The sequence below is a fragment of the Lactuca virosa genome, chromosome 4 (assembly GCF_052849685.1).
Source record: "Lactuca virosa cultivar CGN04683 chromosome 4, Lactuca_virosa_CGN04683_v6, whole genome shotgun sequence".
NCBI classification, from domain to species: domain Eukaryota; kingdom Viridiplantae; phylum Streptophyta; class Magnoliopsida; order Asterales; family Asteraceae; genus Lactuca; species Lactuca virosa.
The window spans coordinates 57,354,694-57,372,223 of NC_136429.1; the positions used below are offsets into that span (position 1 = coordinate 57,354,694).

Genomic DNA, 17,530 nt, shown 5'->3' on the forward strand with positions numbered 1-17,530 from the left:
GACATTTTTTCCTTTTGGTTAACAGTTATAAAAATGAATTAAGAGCAATTAATCATAGATTTCGGTTTTGATTTCTTGATTAATTTTCTTATTTAATTGTGACAGTTATGATTTCGTTTTAATTGCATCGGTTACATTGGGTAGTATATATACAATGCATATATGACTGATTCCAGACACCGGATGAAACGAAATCACTCTCTTCCTCTCTTATGCTTCTGCTTCATCGTTTCTCTCTTGCTGCAACCAATGTATAATCCGGGCCAAGTGAGGGTTCGAGCAATCTAGAAGAATTGTTTTCTACTGTTGTATCCTGAGAAACAAACACCTATATAGGGCGAATTTGTTTTAAGGAAATTGTGTTAAACACAGGCCTCAGTCAAGAATTTTATGCTTTTGTTCTTTCGTATAATTTTGGGTTATATTTTCCTAACAATCTTAAAACAAATCGTTTGGGCGAAACGAACTTGGAAAAAAAAATTGTTCCTGTTTCATCTTACAGTGATAATAAAAATGAATTTTTTTCCTCCCTCACACTTCCCAAATCTGTTTTCAGAAATCATTTTCTAAGACATTTTCTGTGTTTTTTTCCTGCTTTTTTGTTTACATGTATCTAACTGTTTAAGGTTATTGCATCCATAATCTGTTACTGTTTTCTAAAACAGTTTTCAGATTCTTTCTTTTGTTTCACAGCCTTTCAGAACCTGTTTTCTGGAAATAGACAAAACTTAACAGTTTAGTTGTTATTAAATTTTAATCTTTAACAATTTTACATTTGCTTCCTTTTATGGCATGACTACTGGTGAAGGTTCCCAACCACCACAGCCTAATGGTACTCCTAATGCTCAAGGAGCTCAAATGATGACCATGTCGGTCAATCATGCTGAGAAACCTGAGAAGTTCTCTGGACTGAACTTTAAAAGGTGGCGGCAGAATATGCTCTTCTATCTTACCACATTGAATCTTGCTAGATTCTTAATTGAAGAGGCTCCTCGGATGCCCAAAGGAGAAGGAGATGTGCAAGCTTTAACTACTATTGATGCTTGGAAACCTTCTGATTTCTTGTGTAGGAACTATGTTCTTAATGGTCTTGTTGATTCACTTTATAATGTGTATTGTGTAACAAAGACAGCCAAAGAACTATGGGACCCATTGGACAAAAAGTATAAAACTGAAGATGTCGGGACAAAGAAATTTGTGGTTGCCCGATTTCTTGACTATAAAATGGTGGATGGCAAAACTGTTATGTCCCAAGTCCAAGAACTACAAGTCCTCCTACATGACATGCATGTCGAGGGTATTGTGTTGAATGAGTCTTTTTCTATTGCTTCCATGATTGAGAAGTTACCCCCTAGTTGGGTTGATTTCAAGAATTACTTGAAGCATAAGAGAAAGGAGATGTCCATTGAGGACCTTATTGTTCGCCTTCGAATTGAAGAGGACAATAAGATAGCTCAAAAGAGTAGTTATACCCCTACTTCTGAGAAAGCTAATGTGGTGGAGCATGGTCAAACTGCTGGGAAGAACAAATCTGGAAAGGGCAAATTCCAAAAGAAAGCCAAGGGTTCAAACTTGGGAGCAAAAGATGGAACTTTTAAGAAACAGTTTCAAGGAAACTGCCATAATTGTGACCAACGGGGTCATCGGGCTGCAAATTGCAAGCTTTAAGAAGAAAATGAAAGCGGATGGAACCATTGACAAGTACAAGGCAAGACTAGTAATTAAAGGCTATAGACAGAAAAGTGGCCTTGATTATTTTGATGCGTACTCTCATGTCACACGTATTACATCCATTAGATTGGTACTTGCAATCGCTTCTATAAGAAATATTGAAGTACATCATGGATGTTAAAAAAGCTTTTCTAAACAGGGATTTAGAAGAAGAAATCTACATGGAACAACCAGAAAGGTATGTTGCCCCAGGAAAAGAATCAAAGGTTTGCAAACTAGTGCAGTCATTATATGGGTTGAAACAAGCCCCAAAACAATGACATCAAAAGTTTGACCATGTGATGTTGGAAAATGGATACAAGATTAATGAATGTGACAAGTGTGTTTATGTTAAAAACACAAGTGGGGGTTATGTTATCTTGTGCCTTTATGTTGGTGATATGCTTATTGTTGGTAGAAACGATTAAATGGTTCAATCAACAAAGGACATGCTAAAAGCAAGATTCAACATGAAAGATATGGGTTTAGCAGACGTCATCCTTGGTGTGAAGATCACAAGGACTGCAAATGGAATTACTTTAAATCAAACCCATTATGTGGATAAAATTCTTGAGAAGTTCAACTCCGGTGATACTACTATAGCTAGGACACCAATTGATACAAGTCATCATCTAAGTAAAAGTAGAGGTGAAGGAGTTGCACAAGTCGAATATGCAAGAATTATTGGTAGTCTGATGTACCTTATGAGTTGTACCAGACCTGACTTAGATTTTGCAATAAGCAGACTAAGTAGATATACCAGTTTTCCAAGTGATGAACATTGGAAGAGTATTAAAAGATTATTACAATACTTAAGATACACTCGCAATTATGGGTTGCACTATACAAGATATCCCGAGGTAATAGAAGGGTATAGTGATGCAAATTGGATATCTGACATTAAAGACTCCAAGTCAACCAGTGGGTTTATGTTCACACTTGGAGGTGGAGCTATATCATGGAAATCTTCAAAACAAACAGTTATAACTAGATCCACCATGGAATCAGAATTTATAGCACTTGATAAAAGTGGAGAAGAAGCTAAATGGCTACGACAATTTTTGGAAGATATACCAGTATAGCCTAAAACAGTTTCGACAATCTTAATCCATTGCGATAGTTAATCGGCAATTGGACGGGCGTAAAGTTCTATGTATAATGGTAAGTCTCAACACATCCGTCGAAGACACAACACCATTCGACAACTACTTTCAACTGGAGTTATCTCAATTGGCTACATAAGGTCAAATGATAACATTACGGATCCGCTAACCAAAGGGTTAAACGGGGAGTTAGTTGCAAAATCGTCAAAAGGAATGGGATTAAAACCCACGAACGAATAAGTTATTGCAAAGGAAAACCCAACCTAGTTGACTGGAGATCCCAAGATCTAGGTTCAATGGGACAACCTACTTGCATATAACATATGTGGATCACTGTGGGGGTCAACCCCAACCCATTCCTATAAATAACAGTGATGCATGTTAAGCTTATAGTAGTTGGTGATAAGTTGGAAATCATCACACTTTAGCTTGTAATGATTATGATATAATCACCTATGTGAGAGAGAAGTGGGGTTGCTTCAAAGGGAATTGAATGGGAAAGTTCCTAAGAACTCTTACAGAACCAGGCAAGTGTCCATGACCAAAACGGACACATCAATGAGAACCTAACTAGGTCAGGGAGAATCATGTGAGACATATATTGATTATTTACACAAATGCCAGAACAGTTCAAGGGCATCGAGTCTACTGGTCCGCTAGTAAAATAAATATGTATCTTAAGGGAAGGTTCAAAAGGTCAAACCTACCTATCCTGTGCATGATTCAACTGTGGGATTTTACCTAAAGCAGCTTGAAATTGCGGATGCTGAAGCAATTTTCATTCATGTGGGGGATTGTTGGAAAATTAATTTAATTAATTTCCAAAAAAATGGATTTTCTCCATTTTTTAGCACAAATTTTGGACTCTAAATATAATCAAAACGAGTTATTGATTATATATTTGTGTCCTCCTTCGTGATATCTACGTTTTGATATATCACACGTCCAAAACGGATTAAAAATGAATGAGAAATTACTTGTCAAATTATGGCAATCGGAAGAAAAAATAAATGAGTTAAGTGGGTTTAAAACTCATCCCACATTAGTGGGTGAATGAAAAGGAAATTGATTTTTAACTACAAAGACCAGCTACCTTTGTAAGACTTATTAGAACCAAAGCTTATCTTGCGCGCGCACGCAGGGGGGTGCAAATGCGATCTAAATTGGCTTCGGGCCACTGAACTTGTGTTCGAGCAAGCGTCCTGCGGGCACGAATACACCACCGGTCGACCAGAAAAGTTCAAGGACCTTTTTTGCATTATTTTCCTTTTGGTTAACAGTTACAAAAACGAATTACGAGCAATTAATCATATATTTCGGTTTTGATTTCCTGATTAATTTTCTTATTTAATTATGACAGTTACGATTTCGTTTTAATTGCATCGGTTACATTGGGTAGTATATATACAATGCATATGTGACTGATTCTAGACACCGGATGAAACAAAATAATTCTCTTCCTCTCTTACGCTTCTGCTTCATCGTTTCTCTCTTGCTGCAACCAAGGTATAATCCGGGCCAAGTGAGGGTTCGAGCAATCTAGAAGAATTGATTTCTACTGTTGTATCCTGGGAACAAACACCCATATAGGGCGAATTTGTTTTAAGGAAACTGTGTTAAACACAGACCTCTGTCAAGAATTTTATGCTTTTGTACTTTCGTATAATTTTGGGTTATATTTTCCTAACAAATTCTACAAACAAAACAAACTCCTAGGATGGAAAAAGAAAACAAATATTCATCATTCGGTTACATAATTTTAAACAAATCAAATTAAAAATAAAACAAACATTATAACACACAAAGAATAAATTAAGAATAAAAATAAAAACTCAAATAAAATGATAAATAAGTTATCATGCATCATCATCATCGTCTCCATGTGCTTCACTAGACCCGTCCCCGAAATTTTGTCTCGATGCCAAAAAGCTCTTCCCAAGTCGGTATGTAAGGATATTGAGGTGGCATGGAGGATGGACGCTCTATATGGAAATGGGAAAATAATACGTCCATGGATTGGTAATGATAATTTACACCCCTTGAAGATTGTCTAGATAAGAACGAACCCGACTATGAAGTGGGTCGGTGGGTACACCTCCAAAGGGAACATCCTGAAACTGTTGTTGTGGTTGACCCCGTTCTCCTCGTCCTCTAACATTTCGTTGTCCTCGTGGTCTCGCCCGCTCCGCTAGTTGCTCTACTTGTTCCACCTCATCATCAGCCGGAATACGCTAATGTGTTCCCATATTGATTACAACATTCATTGTTTCCTCAAAGTAAGATCGGAACCTTTGATGCATGTAAGAGTACGCATCACTCTTGGAATGAACACATTATATGAATTTGCCAAACAAGTGACAAAATGCCAACCCGCTATTAGGCTCCCAGCTCTAGATGTGACTGCACTACTTGCCAAATATTATGCAAGAATATAAGGAATATTGCGAAAAAACCTTGATGCTATGATGCTCCGCATAAAAAACAAATTTGAACTCGTCACTTTATCCCCATGTTTTTTTATGGTTGATTGAATATGTCACAAGGCGGTGGATGAGACAATGAATGGGAGACAGGATTTGGCTTTCTTGTGAGACCCCGGAATGAAATACGCCATTAGCTATTGTTGTCCAAAAACTATACCTACTTACACCTTGAGAGTAATCCCGAGTGGCTAATCTCAAAAACCTATCAAAAATGGGAGACATTGCTTCATGTTGTTCTACAAACCCATTCTCCAAGCGAACTCGGTCAAACTACATTCTCGATATTGACCATCGAGACGAAAAACTAAAACCATGGAAAAGTGAGGATCAATCGTGTTTACTTCAAAAGAAATCGTTGAGAAAATTCAACACATAACTCTTTGAAAACTGGTTCCTTAATCGAAAATAAAATTTTCCACCCGTTGCATGTGAAAGGAATCCCATTTTCTTCAAACATCTTTGTGAGATACGGGGTTAATCTTCCCAAAATCCCAATTTCATTCAGCTTGTCCCAATCTATCATTGGTGAAACGGCAAATTCGCGATTGTAGAGCCATCCCAACTTGTTCGTGTAGTTGTTTAAATTTTCACGTGGGAGATCATCGGGAAATTAATAAAATGGGTGTAAGCTCGAAACATTCCCTTGTTGCTGTTGAGGGGCTTTTCTTGGATCCATAATACCTGAAATCAGAAAACAAACCAAACCCAAGCAAAAAACCACATATTTAGCAATTAACAGAAAACAAAAAACTAAGTTACCCAGTTCTCACGTCGTGAGCTTTTAAAGCTCACGTCGTGAGTTCAGTTCGACGTGAAAAACAGGAGCGATCATCATCGAGGTCAAATCGAACCAAAACAACCATTGGGGTTTTCTTAGGCAGTACTTCTAATTCCATTAAACACACATGCAGCAACAAATTCGCAAGAAATAGAACCAATTTTGACATTAGCATCTCAAGAACAAACCCTAACTCCCAAACACTTAAAATCAGTAAAATTAAAGTAATAAAGCATGAGAATACTACCTAGGTTGAAGATGGAACACGAAATCAAGAAGAGTTTGAAGAAAAACGTAGGAAAATTGAAGTTTGGAGACCGATGGCGATAGTTCTCCGTGAGTGGGTTTAAACAATGAAAGTCAAATGTTCTATCTGCATATATGTGTTGGTCCTATTTTGAAGCTCACTTCGTGAGCTTCTACACTCACGTCATGAGTTTTAAATGAATGTGCTATATCGGGCATATTGGATTCCCCACGTCGTGGTTTCGAAAATTTTACCAATTACAAAATTTTGCTTTTTAAATTTTTTTACCACTCATTAATTTAATCCCAGAATTGATTTTTTACCTTTCTTTTAAAAATTAAAGATGACTAAGATGACTTATCCTAAAAGTTAAATGAAAATGCAAAACTAAATAAAAAGAAAAAGAAAAAGAAAATACAAACCGAGCTCGGGTTACCTCCCGAGAAGCACTTCTTTTTGAGGAGTCGTGAGCCGGACTCCTTCCCACTCTACGTTATTGTAGGTGGGAGTGGGCTCTCTTGCTTCTCCTTCCATCTTCTTTTGTATGCTTACACTCGCCTTATGTACGCCTTTTTCGAGTTCTCTTTGTTTCTTTGATTGGCGCTTTCTTTTTGCTTGTGTTTCAATCCCTTACTCTGCCCTTTTAATTTTTCATTCTATTTGTGTCCCTCTTTTTCTAACTCCTTCTTGGTAATTAATTGCTCCTTTTGTTTTTCCTCAACTTTCGTCTCGCTAATCTCTTCTTCTTTTTCTTTAATCAGCTATGTGACTTGAGTGGTCTTGTAAAAGCAAACACCTCAAAAATCATATGCGTTGAAAATGGAGGTTTCGAATGATTTTCTTCTTTTTCCGATTGCTCTTCGGGTAAAGGCTCCTCCCATTCTTCACATGCTTCCTCTTTAATGTCTTAAAGCTCATCATGTTCAAAGAACGTTGTATATTCACACCTCACCATATTTTCATGGCACGAGATGGGTAAGGGAGAGGTAGGCTATTAAGCTCAACTACTGAAAAATCATAATCTTCTTTTATCTCCCACGACGTGGCACTATTGTCTACATGTCGTGTCGACTGGGCAACTTCATGATACTCTTCCTTTTCTTTCGCTTGTACTTTGAATGACTAATTAGACTGTTCTTCTATTGAATCAAGGACCCCTATATGCACCAATTCATCTTCTTCTTCTTCTGTATAAACAACCATGACTTGAGAGATTGGGATTGGCTCGATTTTTATTGAAGGTGTATCCGGTAGTTTTTCTTGCACAAACTTTGTAAATTGCCCAACTTGCGCGTAGATGCTCAAAATAGATTCTTGTTGTTGTCTATATGTTGCATCTGTAGCATCATGTTGTTTTTCGCCGACTTCCATAAATCCAAATAGCATGGACTCGAGAGTAGATATATTCTCGGATTGGACTTGTTCCATTTGGTAGAGATCATTCTTTAGTTGTTGAATTTCTTTTGTATCTCGATCTCTCTTGTACTCTAATTCACAATCCCTCATAGAATGGGGTCCTCCACAAGCTCTGCATCTATCTTGAATTGATCCACCAATTTTTGTGATCTTTTCTTCCATTGCGTCGAGCTTTGCAATTACTGAACTGATAACATCTTGACCTCCATCTTTACTTGATTTTCCTATACTGAAATCCTCATTTGAGATGTGATACTCTCTTGAATGCTTAGCGAATTCTTCAATCAAAGCTTTATTTGTTGTCAGATCCTTCTTTGTCATGGGCCCTTGTGAGTCAAGAAGTTGGCGAGTGCACACATTCACTCCATCATAAAATATTGAGATTTCTTGTTGCACATTGAAGTCATGTTGAGGGCAATGTCGTAACAATCTCTTGTAACGTTTCCAAGCTCCATATAACGACTCTCCCTCTAATTATTGAAAATTTTGTATGTTTATTTTAAGCTTCACCACTTTTGAAGGAGGGGTAAACTGGTTTATGAACTCAATCTTAAAATCAGCCCATGTCGTAATTTCTCCAAAGGGAAGTAATTTTAACCATTCTTTAGCTTCACCCTTCAATGTAACCGATAAAAGTCGAAGCATCACTGCATCTTTACTTTGGAGCATTAAAATAATGTGAAATCTCCACCACCTCTTCTATATGCTCCTAAGCTTCCTCATGCTCCTTCCCATAAAAAGGTAGTTCATTTAGCATGCCAAGAATATGTTGTGGTAGTTTGAACTTTGTAATGGTTTATGAACTTTGTAATGGTTGGGATTTTTGGTGGATTAACTTTTTGCGGTATTTACCCCCACAAAAATGATCTATTAACCTAAAGCAATTAAATTAACAACTAAAATAATTGTTCCCTGGAAACGGCGCCAAAAACTTGATGTGCAATTTATATACTACCTAGTTGTAAATTTATCATCCTAACCTACTCAATTAACTAATTGCACTTAGGCAGTGTACCTAGTCAAATTTATAGAATAGTTTAGGTAAGTTGAGTATCGAACACAGGTAACGGATTTAGTTAATAATATAATTACTAAAAATTAATCTAAAAACTATAATTAAAGAAGGAGATTTTATCTTACTTTGCAAGTTCAAATTAACTTAAAACTAAGCATTTAACTAAAATGGTTGTAAACAAGATTAAGAAGACACTTGCATTTAGTTTCGAATCCCCCCTTTTCCTATGTGTAGTTTCTAAGTATAGATTTATTCAGTTGGTTACCAATTTAGATGTAATTAGCAGTCTTGATCTGACTCCTAATATTTTCACCAATTTTTGAAATACTATGCAATGATCATACACAAGCAAACACAAAGTTGATTATTAATGATAATTGGGCTATGTAAGATATATCTAGATAATAATCTATGATCAAGACAATAAATTAAACACAATTATGATCAAATTATGTTCTCCAACACAGTTAAAGTTGTTACCTTTATTACTTAATCTAAGATGTGATTAATCCTAGCTCTAGCAATTTAATGATCATTAACTACTAAATAAACAAGTTCATGCAATTCAAATGGTCATTAAAATACACTTAACTTGAATCGAAGCAACAAATATGCAAACTTTAACATGCTAGGTAATGATAATCAAACACATGCATTAACCAGCTTCATAAAATCCAAATATAAGAAACTTGCACATAATATTAGGGTTCATCTACACTAAACAAAAGCCTAATGATTAGCTATTCATAGCAGAAAATAAGCACACGAAAGCATAAGAATTCGACATTGTTTATCCAATGCAAACCGAATGTGATGTGTAATCTTCAAATCTTCAATCTCCAAGTGTTCTCTCTTCCAAAGAGTTGTTTTTCAAAGATCTTTGGCCTCTAAAATCGATTATCTCTCCAGAAAATCAGATCCAACCTCCTAAAATTCGATATGTAAACGGATATTTATAGTTTCCAAATATCGGGTCTCATGGCCTGAGCATTAAGGCTCATGTCGTGAGCTCAGTACAATTCGTGTTTGGCAAGGAAAATGCATTTCACATAGTTATCTTCTGGAATCTTCATTCTCACGTCGTGAGAAGTAAAGACTCATGTCGTGAGCTTCTACTTGACTCAATTTTCTTTTCTTTTAAGCTCCTAGCTCAGCTCCAGTCTTCCAGGTTCTAGATTTTGTCGTTTTAATCCATTTCCCTCAAGAATGTCATATTTGGCTGCAAAATATAATTTAACTCAATAAGTACCAAATATATTTGCAATTAACCAAATTATAGCTTAAAATGTATTAAAATAATGCCTAAATATATGTATAAATATAGGAATATCAAAGTGATCTTACACGATCCACAAGTGTAGAGGTCATATGTTGAACGATATGTCTGATTCTCTATGCGATATCTACCACAAATGTTGAAAGTGCTATGGAATTATGGGACACCCTTGACTCAAAAAACATCGCTTAATATGCTTCTAGAAAGAAGTTTGTGGTTAGCGGCACATTTTTTAGTTAAAAACTAATGACACGTGACAAATTGGATTACATGTGAGAAAAAATATATGTGTGGTTTTTAGAGCTTTGAAGCAACGGGAGCCTTACCTTTTTCAGAAGCAAATATTGTTAGTAATGACCATCACAATTTGAAGTATTTAAATAGCTAGAAACATATAAGTAACATGCATGTAATATGGTCAATTTACATTTAGAAGTTTCTATTTGTTCAAAACCACAAACTCGATGTGTTAAATAAGGTGGTTAATACATCAAGTTGTCGAGCTAATTTGTTGGTGATTATGCAACAAGAGGTTGTGGATTTAGAATTTTGAAACAAATTATATGTTGATGATAACAATTTTAGTGATTTATGGGATTAGTGTATGATCAAACGAGCTAAAGGGGAATTCCATGTCACGAATGGATTGTTTATACATGAGTAATCAATTATGTATACGATAAAATTTGTTGCAAAAGAAGTAATTTAGAGATTTGCATAATAATGGATTGAGAGGACACTTGTGACGTCATAAATCAGTACATGGTGTGGAAGAGAGGTTATATTGGTCTCAACTAAAGTCAGATGTACGAAAGTTCATTCGCAAGTGTTATTTGTCAAACAGCAAAAGGACATGCATAAAACACTTGTATTTATATGTCATTACTAATTTGAAACGTTATATGCAAGGATCATGCTGTGGATATTGTTTTAGGACTCCTATGTATTCACTATGTGGTAGACTCTATTTTTATAGTTGTTTATAGGTTCTGAAAGATGGAACACTCTATCTTATGCAAAAGACGTCTAAAGCCTTACATGTAGCATAGTTATTCTTTTGATGAAATGGTTTGTTTGCATGGATGTATTTATATGTCATTACTAATTTGAAACGTTATATGAAAGGATCATGTTATGGATTATGTTTTAGGACTCCTACATAATCTCTATGTGGTAGACTCTATTTTTATAGTTTTTTACAGGTTCTGAAAGATTGAACACTTTATCTTATGCAAAAGACCTTTGAATCCTTACATGTAGCATATTTATTCTTTTGATGAAATAGTTTGTTTGCATGGATTCCCAAAGTTAATAACATCTGACGAAGATTCAAAGTTCTTATGTCATTTCTTGGTTACCTTATGGAGGCGGATGAATATGAGTATAAAATTCATCAATACATCATACACTCAAATATATGGAAAAACATAGGATATCAACTATATGTTGGGTAAGTTAATTTGTAGCACTTTTTGTGACAAGCCATAGAAATGGGATGTAGCGCTAACATGAGCGGAATTGGCATACAACAATACAACTCACTCTACAACATGGAAGCCCCCTTTTTTCTTTGCTTTATAGGCAATACCTAAGGCATGTGTTGGATTTATCAAGATTACTAAAGGCTAACAAGATCATATCAACAAAGAATATAACAACTCAATGCTTGATGTGCAAGTAGAAGTCAAAGAAAAGGCTCAAGAAAGAAATGAGAAATAGAAAGAGTTTGTTGATATGAAGAGGCATAATATATTGTTCGAATAAGGAGATAGAGTAATGATTTTTCTAAAGAATGAGAGGTTTTATGTAGGGACATTTAGCAAACTAGAGCCTAGAAAGTATGGTCCTTAACTGATACTTAAAACAACATGTCACAAAAATAGACATGTCGCTAAATGTGTGTCAATGATTATCCATCATAAATCTCTCATAAACTCATGGTTCTTATTTTTTACAGTCTGGTTTCAAACCGGGTTGAGTGATATATCTATGATGTTGAAATGGAGTTGTTCCGTCTAAGGATTAGCTACCAATGTACACCGACCAAATAATTTTCGTAATTTATTGCTAACATGTTTCAAAAATAGAATTATGTTGTGTCTAAAATTCTGTGTTTTTAGTGTCTACAAGGCAGTCACCTCTTCTTATTTGAACTAAGTAATTGACTTTTTATTTGTCATTCTCTTGCAGTCTCGGGTAAAGAAACTCATTGATTCAAGTTGTGAGTTACAAATAATAGTAAATAAACATATTGTTATCCTTTCGTATTTCTTCTTTGCACATTGGTTTTTATTCATATCCTTGAAGCCTATCATCTTTACTTCTTCAATATTTGCATTTGTTCAAGTATTCCACGACTACATTTTTTCTCCTCATAGTTACCAATGGTTACAAGATTATGTTGGATTAAGTTGTCTAAGCTCATAACTAAATTGGTATAAACTTCCAAATAAAAGCACAGTCCTTTTTAGTTTGCCTTCATAACCAAAAATAGCTAGAAATGATATTAGGAGAGAGTGAGAGTGAGAGAGAAAGAGAGAGAAAGAGAAGGAAATGATTCGTTAATATATTATGTGATTAATATATTAATTAGGAATAGATAATTGATATGTTAATTTGTTATGTGATTAATAAATTAACATGAGATCAATAGTTAAATAATTTATTTGTTAATTTATATGGTTAATAAATTAATAAGAAATCAAATAGAATTAATTAACTATTAATCAGAATTAATCGGAAATTAATTTGGGATTAATTGGAAATAATTAAAGGTGCAAGGGATGAATTGTAATTGTTCGATAGTTGAACAAAAGAAAAAATTCTAGAACCTACCATCATATGGACGGTTGTGGGAGTTCATTTAGGGTTTCTAAAAGCCTCCTAGTAGTATTTAAGGAAATGATTTGAAATGGGATTAAATATATTATTTAATCATTCTAATCTTGATTTATCCCTAAGTTACCTAAATTATAAATAGGATCCTTCGGGGACTAAATTTCATGGATCTCACTTCCTAAAAGGTTGTGAACAAAATTTTTACCTCTTTCCTCTCTCTCCTCATCATTTGTGGGTTTCTAGGATTTTGGGTACAAACCATTAGAGGCATTAAACTTTTGATGCATGCTTTCTAAGGTTTTCAAGAGGAAATTTTGTTTCGTTATTTACTATAATAATCAAAAGGTATGTAAACCCTAACTCTATGTGTATCTCGATTATTATAGAGTTCTTTTAGGGTTCTTGATGTTCATAGTTTTTTGTTATCAATAGAGAAAACATAGATCCAATTAGGTTGCATGTGAACTTAAAAGTTAAGTTATTTTCCGCCTCATGCAAAGATTTATAACCTATAAAATCCTTCAGATTCTTGGGTTGATGATAGTATTGAGTTTATGCCTAGTGTGACCACATATGAATAAAGTGTATAATTTCCTTTTCCTTCTATCTTTTTATATGTCTATTATTTAAACACAAAAGCATTACACATAAATAAAGTGTATATTCTTACATTTCTACAATCAAACTACATTGATTTGGACAAACTAATGCAAATGACTTCACTTTATTGGGAAGAGATTTCCAACATAATATGATCTTTAAGTTCTTGATGTAGAACTTAAAAATTACATTAATGATGTATGAGAAGATGAACGATTTAATCAATTGAAAAACATTGGAAAACTTGACAAAAGGATGGTCGAAAGAAGAATACAATCTTTTTCTAAGGTTTATCTTCTCTTGAAACTTGCACTGATGTTACCTGTTGCATTAGCAAGTGTGGAACACACATTTTCTAAATTGAAGTTGAAAAAGACTAACATGCGCAAGAAAATGGATGATCGATTTTTTGAATGATAGTTTAGTGTCATATATTGAAAAGAGTGTTTTAGAAAGTATTAGTAACGATATAATCGTGAACAATATTTCAGGATCTAAGATCTTGTCAGGTACAATTATAAAAAATTTAAATCTTTTGTTGCGTATACGACCCAACCTGCTATTAGTATTTGTTGAATCTTTCATTTCTATTGGTTACACTTAAATAGTGAGTCTCATGGTTCTCTGTTCTAAAATCATTACTAAAAGAAAGGAGTGTTCATTATCATAAATGTTAGGAAGTGTGTGATCTTTCAATATGAAATGAAAAGGCTTAATGGTCACTAAAAGAAAGGAGTGTTCATTATCATAAATGATAGGAAGTGTGTGATCTATCAATAAGAAATGAAAAGGCTTTCACTTAATTATAAAAACAACCATAAAAGGAGAATGTGTATATAATTATATTAGGTTACAAACTCGTGTATTACACGGTTGATAAATTAAAATTTTAGATAATAAAATAAATATAATCTTTAATAATAAATTTTTAGATACATGTTTGTTTGTAAAAAACAAAATAACCATTCATTTCGCATATAGATTTTTTTAATTTTGAATTATTACCACCAAAAAAATCATTAACACATTTACAAAATGAAATCATAAGTTGCAAATTAACATCATATTCTATGAAGACTTTCTTCTTATTTTTATGCAACTCTTTTATTGAAAATCTCTATCTTAATAAAAGAATCATTTTTTTGTCCATGTGTCATATTTTCAGCTCATTCTTTTAACAAGTCAAATTACTATTCTACCATTTTCTTCATTAATTTGTAAATCATTAATCATTTTATTTCCGTTAAATGAGGAACAAATTTATTTGTTTTTTGGTAAGTAGATAGAGAATATCACGTAATTTACGCACAGTTTTCCTCCCCAATCTCACGACCTCATCTTCTTCCCCACATTTTCCGCATCTCTGTTCATTACCATATCCTTTTTGCATTCTCTAATTCCCCTTTTGTTATGATTTCATATCCTTTGTAGGTTGGGTAGTTTTTTAATTGTTCATAGAATATAAACTGATTAAATTGATATTGTGCGTTTTTTGTATTGTTATCCCGATCGAGGTCTAATTTGTAGAAAGTTTGACGTAATTATGTGTTGTTGAGAACCCATGTGGAAGTTACCTATGTTATGACATGAAATCATCTGTGGTTTCACTGAGAACATCACCATACATTCCAATTTTATGGTTTATTTCCATGGTGACAATCCCATCCTTCATCTCAGTAATCACATACATTTTCCTCTTGCTTTATTTAATTCTTGTTATTTGCTTATTTCAATTTTATGTTTTTTTTTTAAAATAGGTACAAAGTGTTAGCCTTTATATTATTAGCCCACTTGCTTATGGGCTCTTTAGTCTTTAGCCCATTACGGTTTTGTCTAGCTAGTATTTATATCCGCTTTCTTCTTTGTAGTCTTTATGCTTTTCATTGAGAACCCTTGTATTTTCTCTTTATTATAATCATGTGACAATGTTATCATGGTATCAGAGCGAGACATAGATGCAGACATGGCAGTGGGATTAGAAGCTAAATATTGTCTGAAGCTCTCAAACACCATGGGATCCAATGCAGATGCGGGCATGTTTCCAACAAAATCTGTATCTACTGGTGGGGTAGCAACAGCAGCAGCAGCAGCAAACTGTGGAGGACGAGGGGTCCATGGAGGAGTACCAGATGAACGTGGATGAAACTTCTGTTGACCAGACCAATTTTGTTGTCCCGACTGAGGTTGACCAGATTTACCATTGTTGACTAACAGTGGACACTGAGCTTTCCAATGATTCTTCTGTTTGCAGAATGCACACTCATCATAAGCAACACTTGAAGTTTGTCGGGACTGATTTGAGGAGACAGCAAGCACAGTAGGAGCGGGAGTAGGAATAGAGGTTGCTATAAACCCTTTATTTGCATGAGACTTGATACAAGTCTCTTCTGCAATTAACTCATGGACAACAAAATCAACTGGGGGAAGAGGAGAGCGATGAAGAATTGTTCCACATAGACCTTCAAAATCAGAACGCAAGGCCATCAAGAACTGGACCAAGCGTTGTTCTTCCCTCCTAGCAATGTAAGGCTCAAAATCTTTTAACTCTTTAGATTGAGTAAGAGCCAATTGATCCCACAGATCAGACATAGCAGCGTAGAAATCTTGAATACTCTGGTCATTCTGTTGAAGGGCACGAATATCATATTCTAACTGGTATTGTTTAGAAAAATTGGACTGAGTATACAGTCTCTCCAAGTGATTCCAAACTTCCTTTGTTGTGTCATACTTAGCCAACTGCATACCAATGGACTGAGTAACAGAGTTATTAATCCAAGTGATAACCTTGGAGTTATCAGTCTCCTAAGCATCAAGCAATAAATCAAAATTCTCAGTTTGAGGCACTGAGGGTTTGGCTTTAGTCCCAGTGACATAGCCCCACATATTCTTCCCACGAAGGAAGTTCTTCATAACGTAACTCCAATACGTATAATTCTTTCCATCTAGACGAGTACTGATTGACTGAAGGGAATCATCCTTTCCAGTCATGTTGGCAGCGAATAAATAACCACAATAATAGTATAACAATCTGAGAATGAAAGGAGTAACAAACCAGCGGAAGCAATCAATCGGACAACGAATCAACAGCGACAACGAATCAACGTAACAACGAATACTGACAACAACAAACAAATTAACAGCAACAACGAACGAATCAACAGCAACATCGAATCAACACATCAATCTGCTACAAACGAATCTGCTACAGTAACCCTATAAAATTTCGATTCGCGCCACAGATGACTGAATATTGTGCTATGGTTGTAACTACATGTGATATTATCTGGTTACGGTGGCTGCTTGCGGATATGGGAGTTCATATTTCTTCATCTACTCCCTTGCATTGTGATAACAAAAGTGCGATACAAATTGCAAAGAATTCTGTTTTTCATGAGCGGACGAAACACATTGAGATTGATTGTCATTTTACCCGTCATCACCTGCAGCTCGGGACCATATCGCTTCCGTTTGTTTCATCAACCTTGCAGATTGCGGAGATTTTTACGAAGGCTCTATCAGCTTCTCGGTTTCGGTTCTTATGTGACAAACTCTCAATGCTTATTGCTGCGGCATTGTGAGTTTGAGGGGGGATGTTATCCTTTATATTATTAGCCCACTTGCTTATGGGCTCTTTAGTCTTTAGCCCGTTAGGGTTTTGTCTAGCTAGTATTTATATCCGCTTTCTTCTTTGTAGTCTTTATGCTTTTCATTGAGAACCCTTGTATTTTCTCTTTATTATAATTATATGACAATGTTTATCACAAAGAAGTTGAAGTTGTTGGATAGATTGTGACAACTGTTAATTGATCAAGAGGGCGTCAATTTCGTTTCACCAACCCAAAGGTTTATGTATATGCTGAATATCACTTTTATTTTTCCTTTTGTTTGTTGATGTACTAAATTTGTCTTCACTCTCTATCATCATGTTCTTACTCTTAAACCCCCACATCCTAATTTTTAGCTTTCATTTATTTCCTCTATAATTTGATTGAATTAGATTGGTTTTATATGTTGACAACAGGTAAATGTTATGAGATGTTGATAGATGTTGTTTAATGTTGCCT

The 17,530-nt window shown here is 34.8% G+C and overlaps 1 non-coding gene and 1 pseudogene across 1 annotated transcript; both read left to right on the forward strand.

Annotated features, from left to right (window-relative positions):
• Positions 1 to 2,138: 2,138 nt before the first annotated feature.
• LOC145104490 (secreted RxLR effector protein 161 pseudogene) lies at positions 2,139 to 2,792 on the forward strand (annotated as a pseudogene).
• Positions 2,793 to 8,137: 5,345 nt separating this feature from the next.
• Positions 8,138 to 8,244, forward strand: LOC145110465 (small nucleolar RNA R71). Its single transcript, XR_013709843.1, has one exon. It is a non-coding gene; the product is annotated as a small nucleolar RNA R71 (small nucleolar RNA).
• Positions 8,245 to 17,530: the final 9,286 nt, after the last annotated feature.